The sequence below is a fragment of the Gopherus flavomarginatus genome, chromosome 7, assembly GCF_025201925.1.
Source record: "Gopherus flavomarginatus isolate rGopFla2 chromosome 7, rGopFla2.mat.asm, whole genome shotgun sequence".
NCBI classification, from domain to species: Eukaryota; Metazoa; Chordata; order Testudines; family Testudinidae; genus Gopherus; species Gopherus flavomarginatus.
Window position 1 is genome coordinate 55,332,432 of NC_066623.1, and position 20,402 is coordinate 55,352,833.

Here is a 20,402-nt window from a genome sequence, read left to right on the forward strand (position 1 = left end):
GCACAGAGGCCCCCTTCAGCTGTTGGCTCTCCCCAAGGCACAGAACCCCAGAGGACAGTACAGAAGTGAAACAATCAGTCCCCATCGACCCTGTGCTTATTCACCATTTTGGGGCTCCTGTGGGTTGTGCATGTTCACTTTGGGATGGGCAAATTCTGCTATGGTGTAGACTGTGCTTGTCTTTAAGTACGGGCGAATCGTTGTTCTGTCTGGTGTTAACGCTGCTTTGTTAAGCATTGCACTTTGCCTTTACAAATGCAACCTTGAGATCCGAGCTGTCCGTGTTATCAGCAGCCGAAAGACTCCAAAGAATTAGGAAGAGGCCACGCAGATGCAAAGAAGACATGCTGCATGAAGTAATGCAGCAGTCCCTTCATGAAAATCAAAAAGTGCACGAGTGGAGGGAGAGTGAAAGGAGGCTCCGCCAGCAGAATGCAGAGCGCCGGCACCAAAGCATGAAGCAGCTGATAAGCATTACGGAGCGCCAAGCGGGCTCGATCCAGGCGCTTGTAGCCATCCAGGCGGAGGACCACCGCACTCGCCCTCCCCTGCAGCCCTTGTCCCAAAACTCTGTCCCTTGTGCCCCATGTCACCTCCAACCCACTTTCCCCAACATCCAGGTTCTTATCGCCACCAGCTGCCTCCCACACCCGTAGCTTCACCACCCAGCCCTGCATTCAACCTTACCTACTGCACTCAATCCCCATCACCATGCATTTTAGCCAGCCTGAAGTGCAGCACTCACTGCACAGCACTCCAGACAGGAAGACCGAGTATGATAACAGGACATACGCAAATCTGTGATTGAACTGTTCCCCACCCCATCCCGTTGCACTCTGTTTCCCAAGCAGTTCTGTCTCTTTTCAATAAATGAATTTTCTTTTAAATAGATTGCTTTGTTGGCTTAGAAAATATTCTTTATTATTGCATTAAGTAAAAGATACCTTAGCCCAGGAAAGCAACAGGCACTGCAAGTCAGCGTAGCAAGCACAGATTCCTACTAACATTGGAACCACTGCACTTCACTCCCGTGCAGGGAACCAAACATTACTGGTGGCTTTCGGCATCAAATTGCTCCCTTAAGGCATTCCTAGTCCTTGCAGCCCCACACTGGGCCCCTCTAATAGCCCTGCTCTCTGGCTGTTCAAATTCAGCCTCCATGTGTTGAACCTCTGAGGCCCATGCCTGAGTGAATCTTTCACCCTTCCCTTCACAAAATGTTATGGAGGGTACAGTACCCGTATATAACCGAGGATGTTGTCATCAGCCAGGTCCTGCAACCCTTTAAACCGCCAAAAGCACACTCCACCCTGTTGTTGAACCGCTCCTTGCTGCAGTCAAGACTCCCTCTGTAGGGTTTCATGAGTCATGGCATTAAGGGGTAAGCAAGGTCTCCAAGGATCACAGTGGGTATTTCAACTTCCCCTATGGTGATCTTCTGGTCTGGGAAGAAAGTCCTAGCTTGCAGCTTCCTAAACAGGCCAGTGTTCCAAAAGATGAGTGTGTCATGCACTGTTCCGGGCCAGCCTGCATTAATGTCAATGAAACAACCACGGTGATCCACAAGCACTTGGAGAACCATAGAGAAATACCCCTTCTGATTAATGTACTCGAAGGCTAGGTGGGTTGGTGCCAGAATTGAAACAGGAGTCCCATCTAGTGCCTCTCCGCAGTTAGGGAAATCCATTTGTGCAAAGCCAGCCACGTCATGCATGTTACCCAAAGTCACAGTTCTTCTGACCAGAATGTGATTAATGGCCCTGCAAACTCGCATCAACACAATTCCAACCATTGACTTTCCCACTCCAAACTGGTTAGCAACTAATCGGAAGCTGTCTGGAGTTGCCAGCTTCCAGATTGCAATAGCCACCCGCTTCTCTACTGGCAGGGCAGCTCTCAAACTTGTGTCCTTGCGCTGCAGGATGGGGGCGAGCTTGTCACACAGTTGCATGAAAGTGGCTTTTCTCATCCGAAAGTTCTACAGCCACTGCTCGTCATCCCAGATGTGCATGTTGATGTGATCCCACCTCTCAGTGCTTGTTTCTCAAGCCCAAAAGCGGTGTTCCACAGTGGGGAGCATGTCTGTGAATGCCACAAGCAATCTCATGTCCTATGCGTTACACAAGTTGATACCGTCGTCTGTCTCCTCACTGTCAGTTTGTACCTTAAGGAATAACTCAACTGTGAAACATGATGTGTGTTGGCAAGACCCACCAGCATATTCCTCAGCATTTCAGGATCCATTCCCACAGAATGAAAGGGAAGGCAGAGAGCACGGTACAAAGAAAACATTGAAAGATGGCACCAAATGTGGACAGAAGCACAGGAATTGCTGGGATGCGAAGCGATGCATTTTGGGGCGTTGGGACAGGACACAGAATGCCCCTCACCCCTGCCTCCTTCCCACAAGCCACACCGCCAGAATAGGAAGAGGTGGGATTTGCCCATAATACACCATTCCCAATGCTGCTGGAAGTGCTGCAAATGTGGCCACGCCAGTGCGCTTGCAGCTGACAGTGTGGACACACTGCAGCACTTCCCTACTGTGCTATCCGAGGGCTGGTTTAACTCTCAATGCTCTTCATCTGCCAATGTAGTCATACTCTAAATCAGAGCTCTTATTTCCTCCCATACCTTCAACTCTTCCCATCCACCTTCTTTATCACTGTGGACATCACCACTCTGCCTGCAATCTGGGCGCTAGCTTCAAATCAGATCTCTCTTTAGAGCTGCACATCCAACCTATGTCTACATCTTGCATATTCTTTCTGTAGATTATCTCTAAGCCCTGGTCTATACTTCAAACTTATGCCAGTATAATGACATCACTCAGACCCTGGGCTAGTCTACACTTGCAATGCTGAAGTGCTGCTGTGGCAGCGCTTTAACATGGCTTGTGTAGTCACAGTAGAGCACTGGGAGAGAGCTCTCCCAGCACTTAAAAAAAAACAAAAAAAAAAACACACACCCACACCCACCACCTGCATGAGAGGCGTAGCTCCCAGCACTAGTGCACTGTTTACACTGGCACTTTACAGCGCTGAAACCTGCTGCCTCAGGGGGGTGTTTTTTCACATCCCTGAGTGAGAAAGTTGCAGCGCTGTTAATTGCCAGTGTAGACAAGCCCACAGTTATAACCACCTAACTCCTGGTGTATACAACATTATGTCAATGGGAGGGCTTCTCCCGTCAACATAACTACCGCCTCCTGAGGAGGCAGAATACCTACACTGACAGGAAAAGCTCTCCTATTGGCATAGGTAGTGTCTTCACTAAGCATTGCAGCACTGTAAATGTAGACAAGCCCTAAGACACAGCCTTCCCTATCTGTTCAGGCAGCTAAAACTCTTCTATAGACTTATCACCTCACATCTCAATTGCTGGAATATCCTTTTCTCTAAGCTTGACAAATGCAATCTTGTCCCATTTCACTCATTCAAAGTGCTGCTGCTAAGATCATTTTACTAGCCCATTACTTTGACCATATCACTCCTCTCTTTGAATCCTTCCCTTGGCATCTCCAAGGATCTGTTTAAAAATCGGGGCACAGCACTGATCCTGTAGATCAGTGATGCGCTCCTTAAAACTCTCCCTTGCCATGGGTCCCTATAAAAAAGGGTGATTATTGTCAAGCCACTGGTGTGCTGAGAACACTGCCTATTGAACAAACCAATATCTCTCATTGTTTCCTTGTACTCCTCAATCTGTCTGACTAGAGTCATATACTATTTGTCTTATGCTTAGACAATAAGCTTTCTGGATAAGGAACCATCTTTTTGTTCTGTTTCTCCAGCACCCAGCACAATGGGGTTCTGATCCTTGACTAAGGCTTGAAGGCACAATGGTAATACAAATAAAAATAATCTGAATGAATGCTACCCTGTGGGAAAAAAGTGTTCCTTATTAAAAGACTTATGTGCACATTCCACCAGCATAAGTAATTAAGTAAATTCGGAACAATGAACCCACAAACAGGATTTGCTATGAGTAGGATTTTGATTTACAGCTTTGTTTTTCCTCAGGAAAAATGAAGAAATGTGGGCGACATGCTTGTTTTCTACAGTAAGCCATGGATTTCACAGATGTCACTTTACCTACCTCGTCTCATTAATCCTAAGGCAACCATAGTTCTAATGGAAAAACACTAAATCTTTATTCATATATTTTAGACAATGCTGTAGCAAATGAGCTTTTGGATAAAGTGCTGAAATGTATTGCAGAAGTATTACAAACTATGAACATGACTTTTCCTGTACATCAGGGGTGGGCAAACTACAGCCGGCTGTATCCCAGAGCGGTGCAGGGGCAAGGCCAGGCCTCGGTGTCCACCACTGCCACTCTGGAGCCGCTCCAGGTAAGCAACATCAGGCTAGAGCCCGAACCCCTCCTGCACCCCAACCTCCTGCCCTGAGCCCCTTGCCACACCCCGTACCCCTCATGCACCTCAACCTCAACCTGAGCCCCCGCATACACCCCACCCCCCTCCTCTGCCCCAACCCCTTGCCCTGAGCCCATTCCTGCACACCACACCCCCTCCCACACACCGCACTCTCTCCTGCACCCCAAACCCCTGCCCCAGCCCTACATTCATGGCCCTGCATGCAATTTCCCCACCTAGATGTGGCCCTCGGGCCAAAAAGCTGGCCCACCCCTGCTGTACACCATCGAGTTGTAAGCCACCAAGTAGATACATCTTCCTGCATATTAAGAAGTAATGTTTTAGAAATATCTTAACTGGCCTTTAAACTCTGCTTCTCCAACCAGACACACGCTTTCAAAATGTATTCCCTTTTACTCCGCCTGGGTCTTCATATGCACCTGTAGTGATACTGACTGAAACTTCTAAGGTAGCAAACTCCTTCAAAACTGCATATACTAGGACAATTGTTTTAAATCTAACAGGTAATTCCACAGTTAATGCTTTTACGTGTATGTAGTTAGTCCTCAAAAAAATTTAAGCAGCATTTACAGTGTGAAAAAATTTAAGCGCTACACTGCCAACTTTCAAACAAGGATCCCAAAAGAATTTCACAAAGGGTAATCTTTTTCTTCTTATACATGTGGAAACAGACAGAGGGATTATGTGATTTACCCAACATTATACACAACTTACTATCAGTCAGGAACCCAAATCTTCCAATTCCCAGTCTGATACTAAAACTTGGACTCTAAGGATACATCTACACTGCAAGTAAAAACTTCCAGCTGATCCGTAACAGCTGACTCAGGCTCATGGGGCTCAGGCTAGGGGGCTGTTTAACTTCCCCTCTAATTTGTTCCATCCAGGTGCAGGATGAATTTTGTTATGTGAACCAATATCAAGGTAATGTACAGATATGAGCCACTAGTAGAAACAAAATACCTAGATATAAATCACCATCACATATTATATAGTATGTGATGTTTTACTCCATATTCTTTATGAAAATATGCTTACGATATGAATACGACATAACTGAGATGTACTTTATGCAAGATGGGTCTTGTAAGATATCACTGGAAAAGTTATAATTTCCTGAATGTGATTATCCAATTTGCATGCCTGTATCATTTCTGTATCTGAGTTAGGAATATTGACTATGTATCTGTATTTCACCTATGCTACTTTGGGCGACACCCACTGCTAACTCTTCAGGTACAACAATGGAAAAGCCAGACAGGGTGGATGGCCCATCAGCAAGGACAATGGATTGTGAAAAGGGTTGCCACTGACTCATGGACACTGATACTACACAGTATGTGGTCTTGTCACCTGACATTAAACATTACCTGGGACTTCTTGTAACTTTTCACTTTTCCATTTTTTTATAATGAATTAAAAAGACAAAAGTAACAATTACATGATTTAAAAAAAAAAGCAGACTGACTTGTGCCACTAAAATCTACACAGAAAATTGCTGCTGCTTTTTGGAGAACCAACAGTAAGTTGATCAATCATTTCTTTTTTAGACTATATTGCAGCCGAACTCCTGATAGAGTGGACTGATTTAAAAATATGTTGTTATAAATCAAAGTACTTGTTAACTAGGATAACTAAGGAATTGCATGAGAAAGAAAAAAAAAGTCGAGAAGAGGTAAGCAAACTACAGTCCGTGGGCCACATCCAGTCCACCAGCCACTTTAATCCAGCCCTCAAGCTCCCACTGGGGAGTGCAGTCTGGAGCTTACCCTGCTCCCACGCTCCAGCTGGGAAGCGGCACTGGGGGCCGCTCCACGCGGTTCCCAGAAGCAGCAGCATGTCCCTGTCCCGGCTCCTATGTTTAGAGGCAGCCAGAGGGCTCCATGCACTGCCCATGCCCCAAGCACTGCTCCCGCAGCTCCCATTGGCCAGGAACTGCAGCCAATGGGAGCTGACGGGGTGGTGCTTGGGGCAGGGCAGCACACAGAGCTGCCTGGCCATGCCTCTGCTTCCCTGGAGCTGCCTTAGGTACGCGCCCCAGAGCTTGCACCCAAGACCCTCCCCATGCCCCAACCCCCTGCTCCAGCCCTGACCTCCACCCCCTCAGCCCTCCAAACCCCTCGGTCCTAGCCCAGAGCATCCTTCTGCACCCCAAACCCCTCATCCCCAGCCCAGATCCTGCATCCTCAGCCAGAGCCTTAACCCCCTCCTGCACCCTAATTTTGTGAGCATTCATTCTTTTTTTTTTTTTAGCGCAGCATTCATGGCCTGCCATACAATTTCCATACCCAGATGTGGACCACAGGCCAAAAAGTTCACCCACCTCTGGGGTAGAGGGAAGTGCAATTAAAATTTTGCTTTAAAAAAATAAAATAAAAATCAGCCCTACCTCCTTCAGTGCCCTCCCTCCACTTCTGCAGAGCACAAATAGCATCAGTAGCCCAGAATCAGACCCATGCCTTTGTGCCCAGAGAAGTGCTCACTCTCTCCCCAACCCCAGTACCTCTGAGCCCAGGTTTCCCAAATCTGGGTTCCCTTGTGTGCGCCAATCACATGCCTGCCTGGTGCTGGCTCAACTCACTTGGGGTTGCAGTTGCACTAAGCACAGCCCAGGCAGCTCAGCTGCTTGTCTCACGGTTCCTTAGTTTCTGCCCTCAATTCTTGGCCACTTTGCAGACATTCACAAGCCTCTCTTCTCAAGGGGTGGGGGGCCCAGGAGAGAAGATCATCCCCATCCCGGCAACACAGCACAGCCTGGGGTGGAGGATGGGGAGGGTGTTTTGCAAAAATCAGAGGGGAGGGTGCTGTGTAGCAGCCCTCTAAGTCCTGGGGCAGGGATGGGGTCTCACCTGGTGCTGAGCCTACCTGCTCCGAGGAGAGGTACCCCACTGATGCTCCTTCCCCACGAGCTGGGGTGGCCGAGGCTCCCTGCCGCCCAGTTCCACTCCAGCTGCTGGGCCCTAGATTCCCCCCCCACCAACTGCTGTTTTCCAGCCCTGCCCCATGGCGCTGCCCTCCCACTGTCACTGAGGATGTGCACGCCTGTGTGGCTGTAATAATCAAGTGTTTTTGCACTTGGAGTGCTGTGCATCTGCACAGGCACACAGCTCAGAGGGAATGCTCTGCAACTGCAGTTAAACAGCCCCTTAGCCTTAGCCCTATGAGCCTAAGTCAGCTGCCAAGGGTGAGATTTGAGTTTTTAATTGAAGCATAGACATACTCTAAGAGCTCAATAACTCTTCGTTGGTGTGCAGTTCAGATAGAAGGAATAGGAGGAACAAGGCAAACCATAAACGCATAGAAGCAAACATTTTATTTCCAGTATGTTTTACATGTTCTGCAGTGTGAAAACTTTGGCTTGAAAACCAAGCCATGCTTTTAGAAAACACCAAGATGAATACACACTAGTAAAAAAACTCAAAACCAAATATATGCCCATCAGAGACAACTGCTATAAAAAGAAGTTATTTTAACAAAATTAATTGATGAGCAATGGAGATTATTTTGGAAGAGGGTGCTTTTGAGCACTGAATTTAGAATTATTTTTCTGGGACATAGCCAACTATTAACAAACTTAAAGGTTCCCATCTGTGGGGTGTGTGTTTTTTAATTAATTTCCTAACTACTGAAATAATTTTTTAATCAAGTGTCTTCATTGCTTATGATGACTAACTCCTGTGCTATCACACACCTCCCTCTGGCCTCTAATTTTTTTTTTGGGGGGGGGGGGGGAAGTGTTACAGGGAATAAACCTCCAGGTTCCCATTATGCTATTTCAAGTCGCACTGGGACATCGTTGCTTGATATACATATATTTCACCATAGCAAGGGTTATACCAGAAGCAAAAGCTTCAATTTATGCCACAAACTATGCTTTTTTGAGACGACCATAATTCTATATACGCGATATAATCCTATGCACAATACTGGGTAAAAAACCCTCATGCTTGTGAACTGCGTTAACTAAAAACCACTTTTAAATTTAGTTTATTATCTCTAGGCTACCCACCTCATGCCTTCGTCCCTTGCTAACCATGTAATAGGATTTCCAGTAGGTAATGTATTGTATAGCTCTGTCTACACTGGAACACCAAATTGTCCAGCGACAACTGTTTTTCAATATTGTTGTAAAGCACCATTCTACTTAGTGCAACAGAACTATACTTCAAAAGCCATTTTAAAGCTGTCCAGCTAGCAGAGTTTGGATCTCCAGAGTCGAAGGCAGCTCAAGGTTTACCCCTCAGTGAGGTCCTTGCTGAGTTTGTCTAGGCTTTTTAAAAAGAGTATTGTTACATAATGGTAGCTAACACGCTAAAACTCTAATACAGACAAGGGCTTCCACTCAAGCATCGTCACCTGGGTTTAGGCTATGTCTGCATTAGGTAAAAGAGTATTTTTAACCCACGTTAATTAATCTTATCTGTTACAATTCTAGTGAAGATGAGGCAGTTTTAGTTTTAACCCATTTTAGCCGGTGAGATAACATGCATTAGCCATCTTGCTGTAAAATCTTAGTTAAGGCAAGGCACAGGTAATTGTCTACTTATATCAGAGTAAAAATGTCAACATTTATGGTTGACCTCTCCTAACTACAGCACTGAAAGATTTCTGACCACTAGAATTTTACAGCAAGATAACTAACACATTTAGCTATCTCCCCAGCTAAAATTAGTTGAAACTAAAACTGTCTGGTCTTCACTAGGATTGTAACACAGGTTAGCTTAACAAGTTAAAATACACTTTTTTGCCCCAGTGAAGGCCTTAAAATCTATACCGCCTAACGTCACCTTTAAATGATAGTAAAGGCAAACTCCACGATGAATGCAGACAAAGGCTATGTCTACACTAGAGAATTTTACAAAAAAAATCCCACTAAACCGATAGTAGCGCAGGTAGGAGCATTAGAGCAGAAGAGATTCTCTTTTCCCTACGTGTTAATTAAACCTACTTAATTTTTGTAAAGTAAACCCAACCATGAGGCATGCCTTCTTCTTGCCCGAATGAACAGCAGACAATTCTATAACTGCAATTGGAAACAGTATTTTAGCCTAACATGATTACAGCACAGTGTTCTGTCTATGGTGGCAACAAAGGAAATTATGGTCTAGCAATTCATCATGGCCTTGCCTTTAAAATTTCACATTTACCATCCCTGATGCCACTCCAAAAGCAGTAGCAATGGTGGGAATGCTAGCACAGAAGAGACATAGGCAGCTTACAGAATTTGAATCACTGTTGTCTAGACTAGCTCTGACTGTGATTACACAAAAGTTATAATGCTAGGGGCCAGTCTAAGCTATAACTTCTACCAAGGCTACTTACACTGCAGCTACTCCAGCGACAACAGTGAGACTGTTAGAGGAAAATACAGAATTTTCACAGATGTTTATCGTAATTATTTTCTGCAGCATATTCTGAACCAATACTCCTGTCTCCCATACAAATACAACCTTGTCAGGTGACTTGTTTAGAAGACTATCTACTCCTGGGAGAATTCTGAGGGACTGCGCGCCAGCGGAAAACAAACTCCTCCCCCGCCCCTAAATTTCTGTGCTTCCCTGCAGAAAATAGTGTCACTGTCCCCTATCTCCCCACTTCTGGAATCACAGAGCTGCCCATCTGAAGGAGGCTGTGTCTCAGCTCTGCTGACTCTGCAGCTGAATGCTGCCTCCTGGGTCCTAGTGCCAGTTGTGCTCCCCTACTGTGTGCTGCGAGCCTTCCTGTTTTCTGTGCAACAGTGAGTGCCCATGCTGGGAATGGATGGGGAGGGAAAAAGAGGGAAGGAAGGAAAGGGGGTGGGGGAGTAATGTGGAGGGGCAGGGGGGAAGGTAGGAAGGAAAGGAAATAGAGGAATCGCACAAAGGTAGGGGGAGGCGGAGGAAGCAGGAGCCCAGCATGCGGCATCCCCTTGACAGCAGCTAGGACTCCCCAGCTAAGCAGGCCCATCAAACCCACACCCTGATAAGAAATCATAGAATCTCAGGGTTGGAAGGGACCTCAGCAGATCATCTAGTCCAACATCCTACTCAAAGCAGGACCAATCCCCAGACAGGTTTTTAATCCCAGTTCCCTAAATGGCCCTCTCAAGAATGGAACTCACAACCCTGGGTTTAGCAGGTCAATGCACAAACCACTGAGCCCTATCCCCCTAAACCTGGACCCCCGAGTAGCCCCCCTACACCCAGACCCTCACCCCATCAAGCCCCACTCCCTCCCCCCCTGCCACTGAGCCCCAACCACCTTCACCTGGATCCCCTGCACAGTCCCATTGCTCCTGCACCTGGAATCCCCACACGAGCCCCTGTGCATCCAGATCTCCCACTGAGCTGCCCATGCCCAGATTGCCCCACATAGAAATCTCTCACCCCACACCTGGATTCCCCCCAGATTAAGCCACTCCACACTTGGTTGAGCCTGCCCACCCCGGGATGTTTCAATGGCAGTCCCAGCCCTGGCCCTCCATCAGGGTCAGGTGCAGCCTCACTGCCAAGTCCCTGTACTGGGGGAGTTGGGGGCTTCAGGGTGATCTTTCACCTCAGTTCAGCCAGTGGCCTGTACTCCCCACTGCCATGCTGGTATCACAATTATTTATTGACACATAAAATTGGCAGAATTTTAAAATGTGCTCATCATTTTTTGGTGGGCACAGAAGTCCCTCAAGAGTAATCATCACCACAAAAATGTCTTTGGAGTGGGTTAAAGCTGTGCAAAAGCCTTGGACATTGCGTACCCTGACTCTGCATGTTACAGTACCATCAACATGAATAACTAGAATGGGGTGGCCAACCTGTGGCTCTGGAGCCACATGTGGCTCTTTAGAAGTTAATATGCGCCTCCTTGTATAAGCACCAACTCCAGGGCTGAAGCTACAGGCTCCAACTTTCCCATGTGCCAGTGGGTGCTCACTGCTCAATCCCTGGCTCTGCCACAGCCCCTGCCCCCACTCCACCCCGAGCCTGCTGTGCCCTCACTCCTCCCCTCTCCCTTTGAGCCTCCTGCATGCCAAGAAACAGCTGATTTGGAGGTGCAGGGGAGGAAGGGAGGGAGGGTGCTGATCAGCAGCACTGCTGGTGGGCGGGAGGCACTGGAAGCAAGGTGGGGAAGCTTACGGGGGGCTGCTGACGTATAACTGTGGCTCTTTGGCAATGTACATTCGTAACTTCTGGCTCATTCTCACGCTCAGGTTGGCCACCCGTGGCCAACTAGCTGCAGTAACCAGCTCTCCTGACTATGGTGTAATTGTAGCATAAAGGGAACATAAGTTAGCCAGCACTGTGGCTCAAGAATATCCCCATGCCCTTTAAAATGGATTTGCAGTAAAACTTAAACAGTGAATAGTGTGGATAAAACTTGCTAGTTGTTCTTAAGCAGTGTTAAATTCCTACAAAGGCAGGGCTTAACTCTTCAGTCATCCAGCGCGAGTGAGGTCACAAAACACTTGCTGGAAAGCAGTTTAATTCAGGCACTTCTGACTATGTGTAATAGAGCTTCATTAGCTTGAAATACTGCTGGCACCTGGTGATTTAATTTGTAGCAATGCTAGAGAGCAGAGTTCCAGAGACCAGAACTAACCTTGAGGCAGGGCACTAATTCAGAGTGAGATTTTTCATTTAACTATTTATCTCTATATGTAGTCTTCTTAAAAAGGAGTGCCACTTTCGCATTAGTCCCATTTACCCTTCAGATTTATTTTTTTATAAATATATATTTCCCGTCTCCCATAGGGGTTTATTAACATTGCAAACAACTCTTCGTATAGTTTTCATAAATGGAAACAAAAGGCTTTCGTTTCAGGGTTTCCACTCACCCACCTAATGATGTTTAACAGGCATTTTAGAATCTAACCACAAAAGAAAGAATGCTGCCTCAGATTTTTTTAAATGCAAAACAAAATGAGATTACTATCTGTTCTAAAGAAAAAGCATCAGTTAGCACAAGTATAAGAAGATTCACCAGATTCAAACAGACTGAAACTTGTACTTTGGAGTAAGACAGAAGTTACTGGTTTCCAAATGCAGGCCTTTTAATTAGATTTAAAAGAATGAAGAGAGGAAGCGAAGGACAGTCAGCAGAAGTTTTAAGGTATACATAGTCCTATTAGGCGTCAAATTACAGACCCTGAAAACAACCCAGGCAAATGGGTGATCATAAACTATTAACAATATATTGGTGACATATTATATTGAAATATTTTGCTTGTCCTTCAATTGTTTAAAAATAGTTTCATTAATGACAGATTTTGTGGTTTGGGAAAAACGTGTTCTCAGCAGGTTTATACTGTTCTCTCAACACAAAACTGTTGGAAGCGGATTAGCTTTACAAGGCTCCTATTTTCTGATTCTTAGCTCAACAATAAATTCTCCTTACTGCTTGCAACAATGACTTTTAGTGTAAGCCAATACAAGTTTTGCCAAAAGAAAGTTGGTACTGAGAATTCACTGCCATAAAGTGGGGGGAAGTGATGAACTCAGAAGAGTTATGTGGATTTCACACTGTGAGCACTAACAAAGACCTATTATTAAAAATGCAGGATTCTGCAAGCCATGCTGCAGTGAGCTCAAATATACCTTACCATCTACTTAAAAAATATTAAGTCAATATAACCTTATTCACAACAGCCTAGACCTTACTTCTGAAAAAGAAGACTGGAAAACATTAAGGATATGTCTACACAGTCTATGGCCATGGCTACACTAGAGAGTTGCAGCGCTGGTGAGGGGGTTAGAGCGCTGCAACTTAGGATGTGGCCACACTTGCAAAGCATGGCCAGCGCTGCAACTCCCTGGTTGCAGCGCTGGCTGTACACCCGGTCGAGCCTCGGGTGTAGGAATTCCAGCGCTGGTGATCCAGCGCTGGTCAGCAAGTGTGGACGCCCACCAGCGCTTTTATTGACCTCCGGGGTATAAGGAGGTATCCCAGAATTCCTGTCCACAACAAACCGGAAGAAAGGGAGAGCTCGGAGTTCAGCCAAACTGCTTATTTAAAAAACAAATACAGCTCCTGTTTGCTGAGCGAGCGGAGGCAGGCAGGGGAAATACTTTGGAATGTTCACAGCTGTTTGCTTGAAGAGAGAAACAGCACGCTCACCCGGCGGGGGGGAGGGGGAAGTCCATGTTGAGCAGTTGCTGATCTGGTCTGACGGGTATTTAGCAGTACATAATTTGCATTTAGTGAATGAGAGAGGAGTGGGGGAAGGGAGTTAGAACTTTTAAAATGATTGAAGGTAGGCACAGTCCTTAGAACTTGCAAGGCAGGGAGCTGAGAACAGTGTCAACTCCAAAAATCCATTCTGTCTGTCTCCTCCACACTCCCTGTCACATTCCACCCCACCCCCTCTTTTGAAAAGCACATTGCAGCCACTTGAATGCTGGGATAGCTGCCCACAATGCAGCACTCCCAACAGCGCTGCAAGTGCTGCAAATGTGGCCACACTGCAGCGCTGGCCGCTGTCAGTGTGGCCACACTGCAGCGCTGGCCCTACACAGCTGTACGAACACAGCTGTAACTACCAGCGCTGCAGAACTGTAAGTGTAGCCATGGCCTATGTTAAAGCACGCTGTGGTAGCACTTTAACTTGGCTATGTATTCGCGGGTCCAGCACTGGGAGAGAGCTTTCCCAGTGCTGTAATAAAACCACCTCTGTGAATGGAATGGCACCCAGTGGTGTAGTACTATCTACATTGCCACTTTACAGTGCTGAAGCTTTTACTGCTCTGGGGTGTGTTTTTTCACACCCCTGAGTAAAGAAAATTTCAGCACTGTAAGTGGCAGTGTAGATAAGGCCAAAGAAAAGAAACAGAGGAGAATGCATTTGTTGTATGGCAGAACTGTGTTTGTGGCTGATCTACAGAGCATGCAGAATTAAAGCAACCCTTTTAAACAAGGGGATTTTGATTTATAATAAAAATTTGGCCTAATAATTCATTAGGAATTAAGGAGTCAGACTGCATCAAGGGTTTGGTTTTCTCCCTTTTATTTACTTAAAAAAAAAAAAAGATTTATGCCATAGCTATTAAGGGAAAAAAAACCAAGCGGTTTTGTATTCATTACTAGATCTGAAAAATATTGCTCAGCAGATCCCTTAGTTGCCAATTCAAGTCTCTACCATTGTGAGGAAAATCTCTAGGTACTTTGTGGGAGAAGTTGCTCTGATTATGGCCATTCTACACTAGTACTTTCATCAGCAAAACTTTTGTCACTCAGGGATGTGCCGCTGTAAGCTTGTAAGGGCATGTCTACACTTGCCACTTAAAGCGAAAATAGGTTTTGTGCAAAAAAAACCTATGGGAGCATCTTCACTTGTCAATAACTTTTTGCGGTGAAACTCAGAAGTTTCACCGCAAAAAGAAAACTATCTTCACCAGGCGTAGAGGCATACAGCTCTTACTGGTGATGCTTTTGCGGTGATGTGCAAGTGAAGACATGTTCTTCCTGTTTATACAGCTTTTAGCCACCTGAGGATATCCCACAGTGCCCAGGTGACTACTCTGGCCAGCAGCTCTGCTGCTCTGATGCCACCCCTGTAAAGTCCTGGGAACTCTGAAACTCCCCTTCCTGTCTTCTCAGCAAGTGCTCACCTATCTGGCCAGGTGACAATACCTGCTCGATGGAGCAAACAATCCCCTGCTTGGAGCAATGCTGAGCTACTACAGCTGATCAGTGTTTGGGGAGAGGACGCTGTACAGCCTCACAATCACACACACCCCCTGCCCTTCCCACAAGACCCATCATCAAAATGGAGAGAGCTGCACTGTGGGATAGCTACCCTAGGGAGCTGCTCTCATCGAGGATGAAGTGCTGCTTCCACTCTAAACAAACACTGACACCTGAGGAACTGAGTACACAAACCAGTGCTTTTCTTTCACAGGTTCCCTATCACCAGTGAAACTTACAGCACAAAAACTCTGCAAGTGTAGACATACCCTAAGTGTAGACATGGCCTCAGGCAAAAACTATCCCTATCTGTGATAAAAGAGCACTATCTTGAGGGAATAAATGCACATGCTTTCCTGCTTGAATTTTGGATTGTGTTTCCTCTGATACTGATGGCATTAGGAAATCTTCAAACCACAACTTGTGACCCAAAAGTAATTTACACCAGGGCATATTCAACTGATGCCTTTAAAAATCTCCACAAAGCTTTTTAATGTGGGCTTGTGTGTTATAGGCACCGAAATGAAGAAATGCATGAGATTATGGCATCCATTTCCAGAACTGAACAGTATAATTGTGCACTGTTGCTCCATAACTGAACTACACAGAATATTAAGTGAGCTCTCAAATCTTAAAAGATGGAAATTTTGAAAATGACGTGGAAGGTATGTGCGCGCGCGTTTAACTGCAAATGCATTTCCATCACAGCAGATTGAGCAGGTATAAATAACTCAGTCTTAGTATTTGCATGAATACAGCAGTTAAATTCCCCATCTGTCTTGCATTGCTCAAATCCTCATTTTAAACAGCAGTTTAAAACAGATAAACGGAACAAGGGGGGAAAATCCAGGTAATAAAGCCACCATTCCGCCCACAACAGCCAATATCAGTGTCCCTTCACACACTCCTATATTCAGCTACTCACTGCTGTCACAGCAAAGCAGTGACAGAAAGGGAAACTAATCAAAGCAATCTGCCTAAAGAGGGACCTTTTCAAAATGTGAATGAAAATTTCATCCCTAGCATAACTCCACTGAAGCCCGTAAAGTTCAACTGGGATGAAATTTGTCTATTATGAAGGAGACAGGTTAGTAGCAAACTTCTTGAAGGACACTTTGTGGAATATTGTAGACGCTGTCCCGTAACAGGCTAACTGACAACTTTCATCAAGAATTGAGTGTTCACGTGCCAGCATGACTATGACTATACTCCCACTTCTAAATATTACAATGATTCATGCAATGTAGTTTCAAAATCTGTCAGATGCGCTCAAGAGGTCTGCTGGTGATGAATCAGAGGCTCCCTCTACCATTATGGTAGGGATGGTCTACTCTAGATAATAGTTAGTCCTGCCTTATGAAGAGGACTGGACTAGTTGACCTATCAAGGACCTTCCCAGTGCTACATTTCTAGGATTCTATGATGGCCACCTAAGTGGCTAGATAAACCATCCAACATTTTTACCCTCCCAGAGAGCAACACTATTTTTACTTCATGCTTGACTTCACCCACTGCTCACATGAAGAAACAATGGAATCAAAACTCTTCAGATTCTTCATGAGAGAAGTTCCTGAGAAACTCAGCATATGATCGTTCTAATGCTTGAGAGTAAGATAGCTATCACACCCCCTTGCTCATGAATCAGCAACACTATTACCACCTCAGGTAATTTGTTTACATCTCACCAACAGCTTCCATTCCTATGAAATATTTTCTGCCTGTGTCCTGAAACATTTTACCACACCTGAATTCCATCTGAAGATACAGATTAAACTACGCTAGTCTAAACTAGTCCAGTGACACTATTTACCTACCTACATACAAAACTGGCTGCAATCCTATCAGTTCTCTTCAGAAACACAAGTCAGATTCCCATTCCACTATATTTAGTTTGGTTACAAATATTATACTGAAGGCATGTTTACACTTAAACTGCTGCAAGGACACTGTTGTTGCACTTCACTGTAGTAGGTACTACCTATGTCAATGGGAGGGGTTCTCCCATTGGTGTAGGTAATCCACTCCTTGAGAAACAGTAGCTAGGTCATCAGAAAAATTCTTCCGTCGACCTAGCACTGTCTACACCAGGGATTAGGTCGACATTAGCTACGTCTCTGAAGGATGCGGATTTTTCACACCCCAAAATGCAGTTATGCTAATGTAAATTCCCAGTGTAAACCAGCCCTGAAATATTCCAGTGCAAGAGGAGTGACCAGAAGAACTGGGTTGCAAATCAGTACTTGCCTTAATTGTGTAAAAACTTATTAAGGCTTGAAAAGTCAAGGAAGAAGCAAATAAACTCCTACTGTAAACACACAGCAAAGATTTGCAATCCTTAATGTGAACCATATTGATCAGTGGTTTGTATCAGGTCTATCAAAAATAAGAAATCTAAAGTTTACTAAAAATGGCTTTCAAAGATTGATTTGTGCACAATGCTTGTGTAAATCAAACAATCCTACTTTTAGTTATTTTCTTTTACAACAGTTACAGTGAGGAGAAAGAGCATCATGTAAATGACGTATGAAATTTCCTGTGATCCCTTACTTTGCAAAAAGCTACCTTACAGTGAGAAAGGAGGACAGTGTGTTTGTCCACTTTCCATTAATACAAGATTTAGGTTTTTTATAAATTAAGAGTAGATGATAGAATTTACTTTGATTCACAGTCACAAGGTTGCTGGGTCATCATCCAACTCACCTGGGGAATGCTTAAACACCAGGAGTTAATACTTGACCATTCTCAGACCTTAAAGAAGAGGCTGGAAGAGAAATCCTGTTCACTAAACTTATACGGGAGATAAGTGGATTACTCTCTACAAGCTAATATGCTTGCTTTGCATAAGCTAAAAATTGAATACTGTATCCAAGATTAACCAGTTTCATGTAAACACTAATCCAGCAGGATGCCATACCAATCAGAACTACTGTGCCTTCAGGCTCTGAATTGCTCTCGCGGCAGCAGTGCAGCTTTCAATAACGCTTAACCCACACTTTTACGGGGGGGGGATAGCTCAGTGGTTTGAGCATTGGCCTGCTAAACCCAGGGTTGTGAGTTCAATCCTTGAGGGGGCCACTTAGGGATCTGGGGCAAACTTACTAGTTGGTCCTGCTAGTGAAGGCAGGGGGCTGGACTCAATGACCTTTCAAGGTCCTTTCCAGTTCTACAGGATAGGATATCTCCATTTATTTATTTTTTAACTTTTATAAAAACATTAATACTCAGTATCTGAACAGCTCCTTTCATCCCTGCTCTCAAACCTATTTAGAAAACATGGGCAAGTATCACCATTTTACTAAAGGGGAAATGGAGGTGAAAGAGGCTATGTTCCTTGCCCACAGTCACACGATACATCGGGGGGGTGGGAACACCACCACCACCCCCCCACCCCCAAAAAGAGGCATACAGCTTTCTGTCCTGGAGCTACAGCGCTGCAGTGCCAATGTAGACAACATGGTGATTACAGTGCTGCGATTGGCCTCCAGGAGGTGTTCCACAATGCCTGTTCTAACCTCTCTGGTCATCAGTTTGAACACTACTGCCCTGCCCTCACAGTGACCAACCGTCATCCCCAACCCGTAAAATTCCTTCGGAAATTTGGACGTCCCCTTCCTGTTTGCTCAGTGATGCGTGCAGTGGTCTCAGCGCATCTTTCCAGGTGGCCATGCCTGCTCCATGCGCCAGGCGATCCCCCACTTAGAGCAATGCCGAGCTGCTGGATCTCATCAGCATTTGGGGAGAGGCGGCTGTCCAGTCCCAGCTGCGCTCCAGCCATAGGAATTATACCTACAGACAGATTTCATGATGCATGACAGAAAGGGGCCATGACCGGAACACATTGCAGTTCAGTATCAAAGTGAAGGAGCTGTGGAACACCTATCATAAGGTGCAAGAGGCCAACCGCGGCTCCAGTGTGACGCCCATGATCTGCCAGTTCTACAAAGAGCTAGACGAGATACTCTGTGGCGACCCCACCCCCACTGCAAAGACTACTGTGGATACTTTGGTGGCTCATGTGCCAGTCGAGAGTGGACAGAGCCAGGAGGAGGAAATCTCAGGCTATGGCTACACTTGAAATTTCAAAGCGCTGCGGCAGCGGGGGATCGCCTGGCACATGGAGCGGGCATGGCCACCTGGAAAGATGCACTGAGACCACTGCACACATCACTGAGTGTAGTCGGAGCACCAGCGCTGGGAGAGAGCTCTCCCAGCGCTGCACATAAACCACATCCCTTACGGGTGTAGCTTGCAGCACTGGGAGCCACGCTCCCAGCGCTGCAGCACTGATTACATTGAGGCTTTACAGCACTGTATCTTGCAGCGCTCGGGGGCGTGTTTTTTCACACCCCTGAGCATGAAAGTTGCAGCGCTGTAAAGTGCCAGTGTAGCCATGGCCTTAGATAAGGATGTGGACTCAGAGGCAGAGGATGATTTGGAGGCATGCAGTCAGGTTTTTTTTTTTTTTGTTTTTTTTAAATTATTATTAAACCCTGGAGGAGGCTAGCCAGCCACAGCTGTCACGAGACTGGAGAAGCGACCCTGGTAAGTGAATCTGATTTTGCGAATCACTGAAGCGAGTTGTTGGGGGCAGAAAGGTCGCAGAAATCAGGCTTGTCTTCTACCATGTGCCAAGTTTGAGCAGCAGAACAGGCTGTTGATTGACTCCCTCATTTCAAAGGAATCTCCCTCAGAGATCTCCAGGAAACTCTCGTGGACATCCTGGGCAATCCGCTGCTGCAGGTTCTTCAGTAGAGCTGCTTGGTTTCTTGCTCCATTAACAATAACTTACCTGCATCATTATGCCATCATGGGGGCCGGGGGGTGTGGACCACCACCATTGCTGCACACAGGCAAGCTGCATAGGGGCCAGGGTGGAAGCTGCAGTCTTGGAGGTGACCCTCCGCTGATTCCCTGCTCACCCTCAGCAGCGAGATATTTTCTGTAATGATCACATCCTGTGGAAAGTGTGGTGAAAGGAATGATCATCAGGCCCCGACTACAGTGCTGGCTCTCCCCAAGAGCCACATGCCCAGTGTACAACAGGGTCCTGGAAGAGTGATTTACCCTGCTCCTGCAGCTACTCATCATTTGGGGGGTCTTGTGGCTCATGTGTACTTGCCTGGGATCAGCCAGTTAGTGACAAGTGTGCGAGTACTGACTGTGTTTTAAAGCACTGAATCAGTGTTGTCTGTGTTGCAAACAATATTGTTTCTGTAAAATGTTGCATTTAAACTTCACAGAGATGACCTTGGGAGCCCAGTCTCCCTCTTTGTTACTGGCAGCTGAACGGCTGTGCAGAATTAGAAAGCGGCCAAGAAAAATTACGGACAACTTTCTGAGTGATGTTATG

At 45.8% G+C, this 20,402-nt stretch overlaps 1 protein-coding gene across 8 annotated transcripts in view; it reads right to left on the bottom strand.

Annotated features, from left to right (window-relative positions):
- Positions 1-20,402, bottom strand: part of RC3H1 (ring finger and CCCH-type domains 1) — a 111,835-nt gene that overhangs the window by 71,218 nt on the left and 20,215 nt on the right. The window contains exon 2 of one of the 8 annotated variants that reach the window (XM_050963006.1): positions 19,842-20,007. The exons of the other annotated variants lie outside the window; for them this stretch is intronic. The gene's annotated coding sequence lies outside the window, so the exon portion shown is untranslated. The remainder of the gene's footprint in view (positions 1-19,841; positions 20,008-20,402) is intronic. 8 annotated transcript variants of the gene reach the window in all.